Source organism: Cupressus sempervirens, chromosome 10 (genome assembly GCF_028749045.1).
Source record: "Cupressus sempervirens isolate cs-2001-9-10 chromosome 10, ASM2874904v1, whole genome shotgun sequence".
Taxonomy (NCBI): Eukaryota; Viridiplantae; Streptophyta; class Pinopsida; order Cupressales; family Cupressaceae; genus Cupressus; species Cupressus sempervirens.
The window spans coordinates 509,878,204-509,893,428 of NC_143127.1; positions in this window are offsets into that span (position 1 = coordinate 509,878,204).

Sequence of the window (15,225 nt, forward strand, 5' to 3'; positions counted from 1 at the left end):
TCTTGGAATGGTGATCCTACATTAATCAACTCTTTTGAGAATATTAATTGGGTGATTGAAACAGAAAATGTGATGGGTGGTAAAGTTGTTGATTACTTTAATCATCAAGAGAATTCTTGTTTGGTGAGTTGGAAGTCAGTGGATACTGGTTCCTTGGATTCTTAGAGGACATTATTTGACATTATTTATGATAAAATTGTGATTCTCTCAAATTGTGAGGATCAACTAATTTGGAGTGCTTCTAAATCAGGGGATTATAAGGTAAATCTTAGATATGAGTTGTAGAGGAGCAGGATTAGAGATGTTAAATGGCCATCGATTTTTTGTTGGGGGAAATGGATTCTTCCAAAGGCTGGAGTTTTTCTTTGGATTGCCCTACATGGCAAGATTCTTATAAGTAGTTGTCTGAAGAGTATTGGCATTGAGGGACCAAGTTGGTGTATATTGTGTAAAAAGGATGAGGAGATGGTGGATCATCTCTTGCTTTGGTGTCCTTTTGTGCAATAGTGTTGGAATTGGTTATTGAGTTCATTGAAGTGGAATGCCACTAGTGAGGAATGAATTGTTTAAAGATTTCTTGTTTTCTTGGCCAATAGATAGACATTTTTCCTAATGGGATTTCTCTGGATAATAAGTTCATCTATGTTAGCATGGCATATTTGGAAAGATAGAAACCACAAGATTTTTGAAGAGAGGGAATTGGGAGTTGAGTGCTTGCAGGAGAAGATTAAAGGTGTTATTGAAGAAGTTATTAGTAATAGGACCCAAGGGTTAAAGTATAAGTTTCAATCTAAATGGGATCAAGATATGGAAGTTATCTGGTCACTTAAATCCAGAGGGGATCATCTCATGAGAAATGAGAAAGCAATTAGAAATATGATCTCTTGGAAGCCTCCTCAAAAGGGGTGGTTAAAATTAAATTTTGACGGGCTAGTAGAGGAAACCCAGGTAAAAGTGGTATTGGGGCTATCATCCAAAATGAAGAAGGGCAGTTGATTAAAGCTATAACAGGACCAATTGGCAACACTTCAAATAATGTGGCAGAGATCTCGGCATTGGAAGTTGGTCTTAAATGGTGTGCTTCTAATAGATTTTTAAACCTAATTATCTAGGGAGATTAAATGGTTATCGTCAACGGGGTGGTAGATAGAAATTTCAAAGCATGGAGACTAGCTAAGTGGATTCCAAAAATCTTGGATCATTTGAGATCAATTGGAGAAATTCAAATTCAACATGTTTATTGAGAAGGGAACAGGGTGGCTAACATATTGGCAAATTTGGGGATTGAAGGCAAAGAGATGAAAACATTTGAATTCAATGATCACATGCCATCACCCTTGAAGGAGATCATTGCAGAAGATTCATGGGCTCTCATGAGAAAAGGTATAGGTTAATGTTAGAAGAAGTCATGTCATTTGATGGAGGGAAAGTCTCTCGTGAGCAGTAGTCCTTTTTTAGACATTGTCTATTGGTTTTCAAGAATACAACAGAGTTCAAGCAGCAAAGTTTGATGCAATTTTTTGAATCTTGTCCTACGCACCCATGACAATCGATCTTTTTTCTTTTTTAAGGAAGTACGACCTCTTTCATTTGCATTGGTTGGATGGTGTTCTCGGGCATTAGGTGTAAATGTATGCAAGAAGAAGGTATGGTAGAGACACTAGAGGATCAAATCATCAGGCTTTTTAAGCATGCTATTGATCAAGAGAGAGTAATCATTATAGAGCTGTTGGGTGTGGATTACTGGATGGAGAGAGAGAGAGAGAGAGAGAGAGAGAGAGAGAGAGAGAGAGAGAGAGAGAGTATGCATACATAGATGCATATATTTTTATATGTATGAATTTGTAACACCCCTACTAGGGAACTCGAGAAGACAACACTATCTAACTAGCCACTGATGCAAATGTTATTTTTAAATGCAACAATTCTTTAAACATGAATATAACACTTAGATCATCATATGTAGTTTACAAGCTATATGAAAGTAGAATTAAAGATATAATATTATGCAACATAAATGCTCATCCACATGAATGCAAAATTTATACCTAATCCTAGGTCCTTGAAGGGTTCCCTAATGTCACTACTTAAACAACGTATCTATAACATATTCAATCATCTAGATGCATTAATAAAATGATCATAAACATTAATGAACTACATTTCATGAATTCTTAACACATTAATTATTTTATTAGTAAGCTCATGTTGTTGCGCCAAACTAAAAATGTTCCTAGGTTCTTTCTTTCATCAAATTAACATCCTCATAAGACTTATTAAAATAACCAATCTATCTAACACTAACATAGTCATTTCTTTTTCCATAGCATTAACTTTGATTAACCACAAAGATACCTAACTCTATTTACCATCAATCGATTTCCTTACTATGTGATCAATCCTAAGATAACTATCAAAAACATTTATTATATCCTATGAGTATTATTTTTCAATATATACTCATCATCAAAAATCACATAGAGTAACCAATATCATTTAACAATCTATCTAAATGTATCTTAACATCCCAATTTTCTTGTTACAAAATCATATTCTCAAGGCCAAATACATTTACAACATCATCTTTCCAAAATCACAATTACAATGTAAGCAATTATGTTTGCATAATTCTCCCTTTAGGAATATACAAATTACATAAATTATGTATATAGGTATATACATTACATGATATAAAAAAATTTACAAATGAAGATCTCTAATGCAACATGAATGAAGGTATTGGTACAAGATCCATTTGTACAATCTCAAGCAATAAGAATACCTTGATATAGAAAGATTGCTACAACCCAGCCATGTGGAATTGAGAGGCCCACTTCCATTGTGCTAAATAGAAGGGTACCAAGGCTCTGCACCAAAAATAAATAAAAGGAAGTGACCAATTCCCCGAAAAAGGGGAGAAGATGCAAGAAATCATAAATAATATAAAGGCTACCAAAGGCGAACACAATCCAACTAGAAGGGACTTTAAGCTACAAATAGGGTGAATGTCATCACATCTAATCTCCCTCTTAGGTTTTTTTTTTTTTTTTTCCTAGTCACTTTGAACCCTATTCCTAAAATGAGACTCATATGGAACCAAAACAACCTTTTATTAGGACAAGGCAGTTCAGTTAGGCCAATCTCAATTGGCATCTTCTCCCTCTCTCATCCTTAACCTGCACTAGTGTTCAAAGCATGGGGAATGCACAAATATTATTGTGTTTAATATTTTTCCTTATCAAATGTATTAGATTATCACTTAATTACAAGACTTGTCAATGGATTGCACTGGTCTAGCCTCTTTAGGGCCTCAACCTTATTGAGAGCCATTCAACCTATAGTGTAACTAGTTTCCTAAACCCTTTAAATTTAAAATCATGTAAGAATACACAAGTGATTCACAACACAGAAGATATATCCTTATACTTTCATACAATATTTAGAGTCGACATAAATTGGTTTAGGAATGTAAACATAGCACATCTCTCATGGGAAAATCCTAAACCCTTACTTGGAAACAAAACTAAATCATAAGTATCATTTAATTCAAAAATATTTATTTTGGACAAAATCAAGTATAAGACTACCCTACAAAACATTGAGTACTAATAAAATATGATATTAAGAAACCCTAATGCCTCTAGTATATGCCCAAACCCTAAATTTTGATCAAATATGACCAAATAAGGAAGCAAGACAACTATCATGATCTTTCAAAGCAAGCGATATCAGCATTCCATGCAAGCGATATCAACATTACATGCAAGTGATAGAAGCATTCAATGCAAGTAATACAACCTTGGAACATAATTTATTAATAAAGCCAAGACAATTATGACATAATTAATAGGGCATTAACTAGACCCTATGGAGCAAAATTCAAGAGAAATTCACTTGAGATGTCACAGTTTCTTTCTTGGAAAATCAACTAATTAAAACCCTACACTTAATTGCATGTAAGCACATAAAAAATTCTATAAATGGGTTTAAATAAAATTTAGGAAAATATAACATTAAATACAACAAAGTACCTAATCTTTTCCATATCCTAATTAAATACAAAATACTAGTTTTACACATAATAACACAACAAAAATATAAAAAATGTCATTGCTCAAGAAATAAGAACAAGGTATTTAATCCCCACCATAGACCTTGCAAATATCCAACAATAGAATAAAGCAATAAAGAAAAAGCCAATCCAACATGATGAACAACAATTGTAATCCACCACTTCCAAAATCTTGAAAGAAAATCAATCAAGCCTCGCAAAACATCTCCTTCTCAATGAAAGGAGAAAAAATATCACACAAAGGTGGCAATAATCCAACAATTTTCTCTTGACTTCACCAACTCCAAGTATGATAATAATCACATATTTCTTCTTCAATCACAAAAGGTTTTCCCATAAGTTATCTAACAAAAACCATAAGGAAAAAATGAAAAATCAACATTAAATTGTTTTGTGTGGACATTGTATGGAAATCAACTGATTCCCCTCCAAAATATGAATTAAAACTAAAGTTTAGTTAAGATAACATAACATGTTACTCTTCATTTAGTGAGATAGGCCAAGTTTACATTTTCATGGTACATTCTAATGTGTCTACGTCTTAATATATGTACTGGAGGATATCTTAAATAAATAAACTGAACATGAAACAACATAGGAATAAATGAATCGACAAAATGGATGGTAACGAGTGTCTATCCTTTTTGGGAACTCTATTAGAATTTGAATTAGTTGGTTCACAGGCAGGTGAGAAACTAGTCGGAGAGAATCTGGCAGGAGGTACAGACCCTAGAGGATCTGTAGGGGGCTCTGAGAAGAATGTTGGGTCAGAGTCTTTGGCTAGTGTGGAAAATGGAAAGGCTTCGTGTGATTCTGATCCTTTTTGTGGGTTTTGTTTCCCCCACAAAATATCTAGGGCCAAATATGAGGGTATGGGTGCTCTATCAATTTTTGATTTTGATGGTTCGCAGGCAGGCAGGAAACTGGTCGGGGGGAATCTGGCAGGAGGTATATACCCTAGAGGAACTGTAGGGGGTTCTGAGAAGAATGTTAGGTCTGAATCTTTGGCTTGTGTGGATAAAGGAAAGGCTTTGTGTGAACCTAATCCTTTTTGTGGGGTTCGTGTCCCCCCATTAGATTCCCCTTCTACTTTTCATGTGTTAGGGTAGGACATCGAGAAGGAGAAAGATAATGCTGATTCTAACAAGGAAAAGTCCTCAGAAGGGTTGAAGTCTTGGTCTTATCTATTTGGCAAGAAACCTACTGGAAAATCTCTTTTCTCGCCGGTGACTGCTAAGTCTTGCTGGGAGAAAGGTGAGTTTCAAGTTTTTGTTCCTGATCCTTTAGTTGATTTTTCTGTGTCTTCGATGGATTTCACCCTAGTGAGAAAATTTTTAGGAGCAAGACCAGATCTTGAATCTCTTAGAAAAATGGTTAAAAGAAAATGGACTATTCGAGGAGAAGTAAATATTGCACCAATGTCGAATGGTTTCTTCTCATTTATCTTCAACTGTAACGAAGACATGAATATGGTTCTTTGTGGAGGACCATGGTCTTTTGGAAAATGCTCTCTCACTATTAAAAAATGGGAGCCTAACTTGGATCTTTCAAATTCTTTTTTCTTAACCACTCCCATTTGGGCTAGACTTCCTGGTCTTCATTTAGAATTTTGGCATGAGGACATTTTTAAGGGTATTGCTAGTTCTTTTGGTGAACTTGTGGCATTGGATAATGCTATGACTTCTAGAACCAAACTTCAAAGTGCCAGACTTTATGTTAAAGTGGCAGACCTGAATCATCTCCCAAAAAAGGTGGAACTAATATCTAAGCTTGGTAAAAAAACTCAAGAAATTATTTTTGAAAATCTGCCTAACTCTTGCTATGCTTGTAAGAAATAGGGGCATCTGGTCAAAAATTGTCCCTCCAAAAGTAAAAATCATCCTAGCAGTGTTTCGAATGGGAAAAAGACCAAGATCTAGCAAAAGAAAGTATGGAAACCCAAAGAAGATCATCGCCAAGAACAAAAGAAAAATGAAGATTCTAAAGCCCCACATGCTGAGGTGGTTTTAGAACCTTCTTTTGAGAAAGAAAACTCTGAGAAAGAAGGACATGGTTTACAATCAAATACCATAATGCTTGAACAAAGAATTGATGATCTGATAGATCTATCAAAACAAATCGTTATTTATCAAAGGATAGAAGATCGATGGAGGGATTTAGAAGACAAAATCATGCTAGAGGAAGGTGAAATCTTGGCTAAAGCTGGAAATAAATCTGAGAAGGGAGATCTCCTTTTTCTCAGTCCAGGGAGATCCAGGTGTTATCTTAGGCTGATAATGACTTTCCTGTGGATGAACCTCCTCCCCTTGATATTGTGAAAGAAAAAGGAGAAAACTCAAAGCATAAACTAAACCAAAGAAAAAGGGTTGAAATAAAGAGCATAACTAAGGGGGTAGAGACTAGAAGCAACAAAATAGATCAGCAAACCAACATGAAACCTCTTGCTTCTTCTCTGGATAAATCTAGAAAAAGAGTAGTATAGCAATCCAAGGTGAAACCGGATGTTGGTTCCCTGGACAAACCTGGAAGAAGATCCACTAAGAAAACAAGAGACTTAGAAAGTATGCAGAATATTGTTGATGGTAGGCAAGCAACTATTCTGGATTTTACCCCTAAAAAATAGATATGAAAATCATTATTGGGTATATTAGGGGGCTGAATAGTATTCAAAAATTGGATATTGTTAAGAATTATGTTAGAGAACAAAAGCATGATTTTCTCCTGCTTCAACAAAAAGGGCTGGAAAAAAAAAAAAAAAACATTAATAAGGAGGTACTGACTAGAAGCAACAAAATAGATCAGCAAACCAAGGTGAAACCTCTTGCTTCTACTCCGGATAAATCTGGAAATTGATATGGTCAGCATTCTAATGTGAAACTAGGTCCTTGTATTACTTGGGTACTTTTTTGGACTCTGCTTGTGGTTTCAAGTCCCTGTAAAACTTTATTTTGATGCTGCTTTTTAGTAGGTTTTAGGACTACTTTTTCTAGTGGTTGTTAATGCTTTATCTTTTTTGATTTTTTAAAGGGTTTCGGGGTCCCTTCAAAACTTGTTTTTACCATAATCTAAAACATAACATGTTACTCTCTCAAATGAATATAAATCTTGTTAAACTCTATAATTTATCCTTCGAAAATATTTAATAAAAAATAATATTTTGTCTCCACACTATGCATCTAGAAATAAATATAAAGCATTGAATATTATTGCATGTTTGTATAAACATAGACATTAATATAGTTATTAATAATAAATAATTTATACACACATTTATATATTTTAAACTATATTTATTTTCATGCATAGGTCCCAATGAAGTTTTGCATATTTGGCCTCTATTTTTTATTAAGTAAAACATGTTTTCTATAGGGGTCCCTAAAACCCACCAGTTAACAACATAAAATAAACTAGCAAATCAATTCAAGCAACTAAGAAATAGAAAAAAAATAGGCCAAGCCTAGCCTACAATCGAAAGCAAAAGACAAAAAGGCCAAAAGCCAAGAAAGCAACAATAACCAAAAAGAACGACCAAGGAATGAGGTCTTTAGTGAACTCCTTATTCTTTAACTCCATCTTTTCCTTGGCCTCTACCTTGTTAGTCTTAGAGTGACTATCATCCTAAGAAGCCAAGTCAACCATCTTTCTCTTTTTCGCTCTGCTCTTTCTGCTCGGGCTCTCCTCCTGCGAGGATTCCTCCTCCTCAGTCACCCTGGTCCTGTCAATGTCCTTTTCCTCCTTTCCCTTTTTGTTCTCCTCCATCATCCCATGAAGCTAAATGATGTTGTCATTTAGGCCTTTTATAATGTTAAGGCTTTGATTAGCCGAGCTATGAAGCATAGTCTCCATCCTTTCCACCCTTTTTTCAATCTCTGACACCCTAACTTCTAGATTACTAAATTTCACATTATCACCAACCCTTCCGGCCTATCCTACCCCTACATCCTTTACTTTATATCCCCAATTTCATGAAATATCCATTTATAGGACCAAAACTTGTCCACAAAGTTGTTTTTGGCATTGTTTAGAAAATTCATACCCGTCTCCTATGCAATCTCACTAATAATAACCAGACCAGGATCAATGAGCTCTTCCAACTGAATAGTACCATCCCTACCCTCAATCACCTCTAGGTTAATGTGTTCTTTGACTAAAACCATCTTGGTTGTACCTACATGGAAATTCCTCCAAATAGTCTTTCTCACCTTTTTATCTAGAGAAATCGTAGTCTTATACACATCCTCTTCCTCCTTCCTTTCTCCCTGAGCGTCTGAAACCCTCTCCTTACCCTTTCCCTAAGCCCTCTCCACCTCCTTATCCCCCCCATCTTTTCCTTTTGATCGAGTTCGCCTCCTTCCTACCTACTTGAGCCTTGCTAGATCAAACCTCTCTCACATTTCCTTCCCTATCCGAGTCCATCCCTTCTTCCTCCTCATTATACTCTTCCTTTGACTCCTCTTATTTTATCCTTTTCTTCAAGCCTCTTCCTAGCTTCTTTTTATTCTTCTTACCCATATCCTTCATTATTTTTCCACCTCCTCTTCTTCTTCTGAGTGCATATGTGCACTATCCTCTGTGTCTAGTAGGAGATAAGAGCTCTTCTGAAGGAGCTCTTAGTTTCTTCAGAAGAAACTACCTTCTAGGAAACAACCCTTCCATGAGTTTGAGCTTTAAAATGCTCATATATGAGTAGTAACAATCCCTTGTGGAAGTCAGGGTTGGAGAAAACTTTTTTCTTATAGTCCATTATACTCTTATTAGCTGAGAAAAATAGATAGTAGGGAATGGAAATCTTGATATTATACCTGAAATGATTAAGGATAACGAAATGATGGGTTTGAATCCTATCAAACCTAGTGTCGAGCATGATATAAGATATAGTTTCCCTTAGGACAAACTGCTCGTAATAAGCACCTGTCTTCACAAGGTCCTTCATTTCCTTCGGATCCCTAGCAAAATCCTTAACTGCATTCAAGGAAATCTTCTCGTCCCTATAGAATTTAATGCCCTGATTTGGGGAATTAATCACCTCATCAATAACCTCTTCATTGATCTGAAAGTTTGTCCCATCAATCTTTACCATCCCCTCTTTCCATGTCTTCATCATTAAGTCAGTGATCTTCAGGTCCAAGCCATAAAGCCTCTTAACGAAAGATGAAATTGCCACCTTCCTTCAGTTTCTCCCACACCTTCAAATGCCTCTTCCACTTCTCAACTTCCCTCTTTGGCTCCCTTCTATGCCTCTCCCCAACCATGTCAGAAATAGGATAATGTCTCCTCTGAGTTTTTGGGATACCTTGAGCCAAGGTTTGGTTTATCTCCCCTTTCCTATACTTGACCCCGATCTTAGAAAAGAAAAAGCTATAGTCATTACCCAAAACCCTTAAGATTGCCCATAAAATGTGCCAATAAATTCTCCAATAATGAAGCCTATGAATCGGCTTGTGCTAGTCACTGAGTACAATATATGACATATAATCAACATTAACTACCACTATTACTCTTAATGATGCCCTTTTTCCCTTGAATCCTTTCTAGATCCATAATACTTTTCCCATCTATGTGATGTGTCCCTCCTGATAGCCTCATTCACCATTCAGTCAATAGCCACATTACCTTGACGGTACACATGAGACACAAAGACCTTATCAAAGGAAAGAAAAATATTTTTTGTTTCCTCAATAATATTCTTTATGCTCTAGGCAGGATGGTGATCACCTCTTAGGCATTTGATTATTATGTTAGAGTCCCCCTCCAACCAGAGACATTTAATCCCAACCTCGTTGGCCAATTTTGTAGTTTGGAGGGCAGCACTAGCCTCAGCATAATGGTTTGTTTGAAAACCCAAGGGCAAGTGACCGCCACAATCCCATACCCATGACTATTTTTTATCACATCTCCACATCCTACCTCTCTCGAGTTGCCTTTAGCTACACCATCAAAGTTGGCCTTATGCTAACCTTTAGAAGGTAAAGACTAGAAACACTCCTTCCTTTTAGTCTAGGAATCCATAGTTATCTCATTTTCACTTGCAAAAGGGTTAGTTCCTTTTATAAACATATAGTTTTCCAACAAGGCATTTTGAATTTTACCAAATATAATTCTAGCATTAAGGTAATCATCCCTAAAAATCCTATTGTTGTGTTCCTTCCATATACCCTAACCAAAATGAGGCAAAGCTCATTTACACATAGTATGGAGACCAGTTCCCTTCCAAGAAAAATCCTACTACCTTAAGAAGTCAATAGCTAAGCTAGGAGCACACCAACTCATCCGAAAAGCTTGACTGAAAAAAGACCAGAGCTCTCTAGAAAATGAGCAATGGATAAACAGATGATCCACTGACTCGGCCTGGCTTTTGCATAGGACACACCTATTAGGAATAGGATTTCCTCTTTTACGCAAGTTGTTAATAGTCAGAATCTTGTTCTAAAGCAAAAGCTAAAAAAAATATTGATCTTTGGGGTAAGACCAAGGTACCAGGCTTTTGTCCAATCTGACCTCAAATCCTACTTCATAATAGCTTTGTAACTTGAGGCCACTGAATAGGTTCCATCTAAAGTATCCTCCCAAACAATCTTATCTTGATCATCATTTATAACCACCGAGGTCAGAATATTCATAAGGGGTTCAAGGTCCATGGAAATGACAGTTAGATCCCTCTAGCCCTAATCATTTCTATACTCAGAAACAAATCTCCCCACCTTCTTGATGCAAATGCCAACTCATCTCTCAAACTTAGGGATGTCAATAAGAGGCCATTGAATCAACCAATTATCTTGCCAAAAAAGGGTATCCTCTCCACTCCCTACACACCATTTCGCTCTTGTTATAGCTACATCTCTAGCATTAAGAAGACCATTCCAAATATAAGAGCCTCTAGGAATTGAATCACAAAAAAGAAAATTTCTGAAAGAAGGTCTACGAAGATATTTATCTTCCATGATGAACCTCTACTAGAAAATATTTTCCATACCTGTTTAGCTTGGAGGGTTCTATTAAAAGGAGTAGTTTCCTTATCCCCAACCCTCCATTTTGTTTTTGAAGACACACATTATCCCAAGCCATCAGGTGTAAATACTTATTACCTTCCAACCTAGACCAAAGAAAATCCCTCTAAATCTTCTCCATGGGATCCACTACCTTACTAGGAATCCCAAAAAGACTCAAAGCATAGGTTGAAAGATTCTAAAGAGTAGCTTTGACAAGCTGAATTTTGCTAGCTTGGCTAAGAGTGACTCCCTTCCAACAAGCCATTTTTTTGTTAAACCTATCTAAAATGTTATTCTAGAAAGAATTTAGAAGCATCAATCCCAAGGGAAGGCCTAAGTAGCTAGAGGGAAGACCACCAATATCACAACCCATAATGACAACTATCTTCCTCTAATGCACATCTAAAGTATTACTGAAGAAAATCAAACTCGTGTTCCATTTGATAAATTTCCTCAATCCTCTAGAGTAAGAGCTCAAAATCATTTTCATTGCCTTGGCCTCTCCAACTATAGCTTTCCCACCCATAATAGTATCGTCCACAAATTGTTGATGGGAAAAAACTAGGGAACCAAAGCTCTTGAGATTCTATTAGCAGAAATTATCCTTCTAAAATAATCAACCAAAATAATGAACAGGATAGGGGATATCAAATCTCCTTGTCTGAGACCTCTGGAAGGCTTAAAGAAAGCCAAAGGGGAACCATTAACCATCACTAACAAGAAGGTAGTGGTAACTAGTTGGCCAATAAGTTTGATAGCCCTAGAATTGAAACCAAAGGCCTTGAGCATTGAAGAGAAAGGTCCAATCCACATGGTCATAAGTCTTTGACAAGTCCAACTTGAGAAGAAAACCTTCTCTCTTACCCTCCTCCAAAGAGTGGATCACCTCATGCACAATTATAATAGAGTCCAATATTTGTCTTCTAAGGACAAAACTAGATTGTTGGGGAGCTATTATAGAGGGTAGAACTTTGATGATCCTTGAAGCAAGCACTTTGGAAATAATCTTATAGAAAGATTTACATAGGCTGATAGGTCTGAATTGATCCATAGAGTTTGCCCCTGCCACCTTCATGATGAGCACCAGGAAAGTGGCGTTTAACTCCTTGAGTAGGCTTCTTGCTCCAAAGAATTCTTGCACCACTTTAATAACATCCTATTGAACCACATTCTAGAACAATTGGAAGGAGAAGGACAGAAACCCATTCTGGCCTGGGGATTTTTTCATAGCCAAGGGAAAAAAAAAGCCATCTCCACTTCCTGAGGTGAAGGAATAGACCCAATCATCCTATTTTCCTTAGGTTGAATCAAAGATAGGATGTTAGATAAGATTTCCATCTAATCACATTCCACCAGGTTGTTGTAGTTCAGAAAAGAAGGAAATAGCCTCATGTACTATTTCATCTTCTTCTTCAAAAACTACTTCCCCCTTCTTGATGTTGCTAATTCTGTTATGTGCTATGTGTTTCAAAGAAGAGGTGTGGAATAACCTAGTGTTCCTATCCCCCTCTTTCAACTAGACAACTCTTGACCTTTTCTTGCAATAAGTCTCTTCTTGACTAATAACATTGTGAAGCTTTGACAGGATTGATTTCTCCACTTTCATCCTTTCATCATTATATCCATCCTTCTGAATAGCTTTCTGAATGATTCTTAGGTCCTTCAATATCTGAGCTTTGGAGAGAAAGATATTTCCAAAATCAAACTTGCTCTACTTTTTGAAATTCAACTTCACATTCCTCAATTTCTTAGCCACCTTGAACATAGCAAATCCCTCCACATAGATATTCCACCACTCTGAGACACACATCAAGATATTCAGGTGAGAAGTCCACATTTTCTCAAATCTAAAAGGGAAGTTACACTTTAGATCAATAGGATCTAAAGTGAGAGAGATGGGAGAGTGATATGATCCCGCCATCACCATTAACAAGAGATTGCAATTATAAGATGACAACCTATCCAAGGTAAGAAGATCCCTATCCAAGAAAACCTGAATACAATCTCTTTCCACTCTCCTATTGCACTAAGTGAAGAGACCTCCCTAGAGATCAACATCAAGATATGCCAAAGTCATTGATAAATTTTGAGAGGTCCATCCAACTATCCAAGTCCAGGGGCAACCCACCCTTCTTTTCATCCTCCCTTAAAGGGGTGTGAAGTCCCCCATAATAATACATCTTCCCACTTTGAATCTAGCTATAACACTCTTAATTTTAATCCAAAAATTCTTCCTACCATTCTTAGAATTAGGAGCATAAATATTCAACAAATACCGGGATTCTTTATTTTTAAGATTTTCAAAAAAAATGAGGAGAATATTACCTTCATCATATACAACTTGAGACTTAAAGAGATAAGAGCTACAAAGGGTTAACAGACCTCCTAAAGTTCCATTAAAATTCATTGCAAAACCTTTCATACTACTGCTAAAAGAGATTATTTCCAATAACTCCTTTCTCATTTTAGTTTCTCAAATCAAGAAAAAGTCAGGCCTATGATCCCTAATCATATTTCTAATTATCTCTTGTTTGTGGACTCCATTGAGCCCCCTTATGTTCCAGGATAGGACCTTCATATATTCTTTCTTCTTTCTAAAGTAGATCTTTGGGATAGTCTTTTGGCTCGCATTCACAAGGTTCCTTCTGGTCTCCTCTTTCATATTCTGACTATTAGTATTCCTTCCAGGAGTCTTAGGTCTCACTCCTACATTAGCTTTCACTTTACTTCTTGTTGCACTTGGGGACACTGGAGATGGGTCCTTGCTTTTCTTTTTCCTCGACACCTCTGACCATTTCCCTTGGCTTCCATCGGTACATATCACAAAAATGGTCTTCATTCGTGTAAGTTGCCTTGGGGATGAGGATCTAACCATCTCCACCACTCTAGAAATCTTCCTAGGGGATGTAATCCCCTTACTAGGATTATCAACTATTTTGAGTTAAGACTGGCTTGAGCTGGCTTCCTTTGCCTTTTCCACCCTATCCTTGGGATTATAAATTTCCTTTCCTCCTTCTAGTTTTGGACTCACCTTTCCAGGTTGAACCTTTTGCACTACTTCTCCCTTAGGGGATATCTCCTTCATCTTACTTTGGTCCTCTCACCCATCTACCCTCTTGTGTTGTTCAGATATCAGCCTTTGTGATTCCTTACCACCATTTTTGGTACATTCTAGATCAGACCCTGGACCTTCCTCTTCCACCACAATAGGAGCATCCTTTTATACCTCCTTCTACTACTTCAGACCTATAACATTGTTAATAGGTCCCTTTCATTTCCACACTTTCTCTCCCTTTTTCATATTTCTAGTTCTGTCCTTTGAGAATCCCTTTTCCTTGATCTTACTCTAGTTTTTTTCTTGGTTTTCTCCTCCATAAACCTTGGGCAATTCTTAGCCACATGGCCTGCCTTTTTATAGTGAAAATAGGCAAAAGGGACACTTTCAAAATCCATCTTTTGAATATCGATGCCTAGATTTTAATGTAGGTAAACCACTTTTGGCATATCTCTATCTTCACTTACTCCAATACATATTCTTGCATAAGTTAACTTGCTCCTTGCCACCATGATAGGGTCAATGGATAAGAGCTGCCCAGATGACTTAGCTATGCCATCAAAAACATCCTCATACCAAAATTCCATGGAATTTTTGGTAGTCGTACCCAGACTAGAGCTTGAACAAAGAAAGAATCATTAATATCTAGCTTTGAAGTCCATTTTTGCAAAGCAAACATTGAACATCCAAAGGACCAAGATCTAGCACACAGAGTCTTCATGAGATCCTCTATACAAGAGAACTCAAAAGAGAGGAAACCCTTGGCCATAATCACAATCTCAACTTGCCCTTTCAAATCCCATTTGTTTCTCACATTGATCCTTACAACATCAATATTCATCCTTAGGCCAATCAACTTTCAAACTAGTGAGGACTCCATTGTCGCTATGTTATGGTCTACCAGTTCACTAGGGATTTCAATAGAAAATCTTCCCTTTTCTTTATTTGAGATATCTTTGATCTCCAAGAAAGAGGACTTACCTATTGGTTTAATCCTAAAGAGAGAGGGCCACTTCCTAGTTGGGCCAGAGTCAGGGACCCTCTTCACATTTTGTGAGCCCAACAAAGTCATGCCTAATTCCAAAACTACCTTTCTTGGGACCTCTCGA